This window comes from Belonocnema kinseyi, chromosome 10 (genome assembly GCF_010883055.1).
Source record: "Belonocnema kinseyi isolate 2016_QV_RU_SX_M_011 chromosome 10, B_treatae_v1, whole genome shotgun sequence".
Classification (NCBI taxonomy): domain Eukaryota; kingdom Metazoa; phylum Arthropoda; class Insecta; order Hymenoptera; family Cynipidae; genus Belonocnema; species Belonocnema kinseyi.
The window spans coordinates 29,797,810-29,801,493 of record NC_046666.1 but is presented as its reverse complement, the minus strand read 5'-3'; positions in this window follow the sequence as shown (position 1 = coordinate 29,801,493).

Below are 3,684 nucleotides of genomic sequence, written 5' to 3'. Positions count from 1 at the left end.
TACAATAATTAATTAGTCACAGTAAGCATGAATGAAAATTTGTTTAAATTTCTAGATTCTAGACAACAACCTAAAAATGTTATTTATACCTTTAGCGAATATTTTGTCACTTTTTTATAATCCAGGTCTTCTTCAAGTTATTAAAAAATGTATGATATTACATTTATCAGTGCAGTAATTAATTGTTCTTAATTCATTTTTGGTAATTTTAACAATGTTATTTTAAGTGACATTGTCGGAAATAAACAAAATTTTAATTTTAAGACTCGACAGAGACGAGAGTAATCATTGGGAATGATTTATTTTTCGGAACTCAGAATTCATAACCTCTTTTTCAATACAATTAATTTGTTTATTATAAATATTAAATCTGAATATTTATATAATTCAAACTCAGCGCGGAAACAGTGACCAGTCGGGTTGTCGGCTCCAGGTCTGCGCGACACAAGCGCAGTTTAAGTAGTACCCGAGATTAGGGACACTGCTAGTCACCAGTTCAGGAGAGGTATCCGCTACTGAAAAGTGCAGTAGAGGGGCAAGGGTCTGCAGGTAGTTGTCGGCGAATTCACGTCTGTCTGAAGACGCGAAGAGTAGTGGGGAAAGTGGTGGGAGAAGAAAAAGAGAGGATGCGACAAGCTGCCGCTCCGCAAGCGTTTAAATACTCCTTTTCAATCATTTATATCTTGTAAAATAATGTAGATAAAAAAATTCTGATTGCAATCCTAGAATAAAAATATATTTCTCTACTTACCTGCGAAAGCGTCACAAATCTCTATTTTGTTTACAGAATCAGCAGATTCTTTTACAGAAAACGGTAACACATTCCGCCTTTTTAAAAAATATAAATCAGGAATAACAACGTACGTGGAATTTCCAACTGGAGGTTTCCTACCCATAAATCTACGCATATATATAAGGTCAGAATCCGATTTAGTAATCAAAAACTTCAGGGTGTACGGATGGTGGGATTTGGTACGTGTATCAGGGCGAGAAATCCCTAGAATAAAAGCCGAAGTGGCAGAAACCCGACGAATACAAAAACAAGCAGACCAAATAGAACAAAACCGACCACTACATATCCCGCATCCACAAGACCAACCACCACAAGTCCAACAACTACAAGTCCATCCACCACAAGTCCCAAGGATGAAAAAATAATACAATTGCTCAAATTCTATGTGCATTTCCTGAATAAAAGTAAAAGTATCAGATTAGTTTCACAGAGTAAACAAAAAGGAAAAAAACTTAAAAATCAAGTCGATTTTGCAATAATTTTAAAATATCGGTTTTCAAGAGTCATACGTGATGGCTTTATAAATTTGTTTTTTGATTCACAAGAGTTAATTTTTCCTAATTTAAAATATTCAACACGCGATGGTTGTATGAAACAGTTTCTTTTATTAAAAAGCAGTTCTTTCGCTCTTAATAGAGAAATGACTGATTTTAGATTGAACAAATGTTTTAAGAATTTATCAACGTTTGAAATTCCCGATGATGTCGCGAAAGTTGTCACTCAAATAGTTTCAAATTACAATAACAATAATAAATTCGAAAATTTATAAAAATCCGATTAGTTAGTTACAAATTGTAAGAAAAATCACAAAAATTTAATTTTTATGAAGGCTGATAAAGGTAACTTAACGGCTAAAGCAAATAGTGATGATTATAATAATACAATTGAAAACATTCTTAAGAATGATATTTTATACCGGAATATTCAAACTATAAAAATTATATTCAAACTTTACTATACTATAAATATTATTCAAACTAAAAAAAACTGTATATTTTCGTTTGTGAAAAATAGTTGAGAACTTAAAGACTTAAAAAATATATAAATGTACCAAAAAATTATTTAACATTTCCTTTAGATCTTGTGTGTATATTTAAGATCATCCTACCAGATTTTGCTTTAGATGACATTCAAGAAACACTTGATATAAATCATAATTTAACAAAAATAACAAAATATAAATTTTTGGTAGCAACGGAAATGATTTTCAATGGTACTCTTTTTTCCTTTATCAAAATAAATTTTATAAAAAAATTTCGAGTTGGCTTATAGGTTCACCTTTATCTTCGGTTTTTTTAGATTTTACATATTCGCTATTGTACCTACTAGGAATGGAAGCTTCTAATGTGTCCCCTAAGGGTTTACATTCTTCTTACACCTTCTCTATTCCTTTACACACCCTCCACACACTTACTTGGTAGTGGAAGGGGGACCTACAGTTTAAGGTGGGTTCCGAACCACCAAGAGCAACAGCCTTAAGTACTTAGAGAAAAAGCTTTTTCTCTAGAGGTACCGGTCCCACGACTCTCCGGAGATGAACAACTCCCTTGCTAGGCTACTGTTCACCGCATGGGCCACCGAGACTCTTCCAGAGTGCGAGGCGGGAATCGAACCCGCAAGCCGAAGGAGTGGGTCCAAAGCCTACGCTTTAGCCCCCACGACCATCGTCCCACTCTTATTGTACCTACTATCAAGGTTAAATTTTTCTTAAATACATTTAATATTCTTGTAGATTGTATAAATTTTACCCATGAAAGCAAGATCAATAATATTACAAACTATCTTGATTTGCAAATTATAAAAACTTTAAATATTGATTTATTAACAAATTGGTACCAAAAACCTTCTTGGTCTCGTAGGTTTTCAAAATATGATTCAAACAATTGATTTTGTCACAAAATTCGTTTAATAAAAGTTTAAGAAGATTGATGTGTTGAATTCGGTTTCTCCAATTCAGAAAATAAAATTTTAATTAATCAAAAATAACTTTAGTATAAATAACTATCCGCTTGAGTTAGTAGACGATATTAATGCAGAACGCATTTATGAGATTTACATTAACAGTAATAAAATTCATAAAAAAACAAATAGAGTGATAATTACAATGTATTAGATTCAAATGTTATCTTACCTTTCATTCAGGGTCTATCTGAACGATTCAGGAATTCACTTAAAAAATGTAATATAAACGTTTACATTAAAAACACAAATACTATAGATAATACAGGACCACAAAATGGTATTGGGAGTCTACTGGGATTCTAATAGGTTTATTTTAAGTTTTTCGGTTCGCTTAACACGATTCCTTTCGCAGAATTGAGCCAGCACGTCAGGCTTTGCAGTAAAATGTAAAAAATGTTTAAAAACCTGGAATTCCTGTACAAATTTCGCCCCCATACCCACAAATATCAAACCCACAAGCCCTACATCAACAAACCCACAAACTCCAAATCAAAAAGTGCCAAACCCACAAACCCCAAATCCACAAACATCAAACCCACAAGCCCTGCATCAAAAAACTCACAAACTCCAAACCAAAAAGTTCCAAGCCCACAAAACCCAAATCCACAAACATCAAACCCACAAGCCCTACATCAAGAAACTCACAAACCTCAAACCAAAAAGTTCCAACCCCAGAAACCCCAAATCCGCAAGTTCCAAACCCACAAACTCCAAATACACATGCTCCATATCCACAAACCTACGAACCACAAACCCACAAACCCCAAACCTACGAAAGCCAAACACATTAAACCCAAACCCACAAGCTCAATATCCGCAAACGTTTAAACCCCAAAGCCACAAACGCCGAACTCACAAACCCCAAACTCACACACCCGAAACCCGAAAACCCACAAAAACGAAACCCACAAATTCTAAACGTATAAACC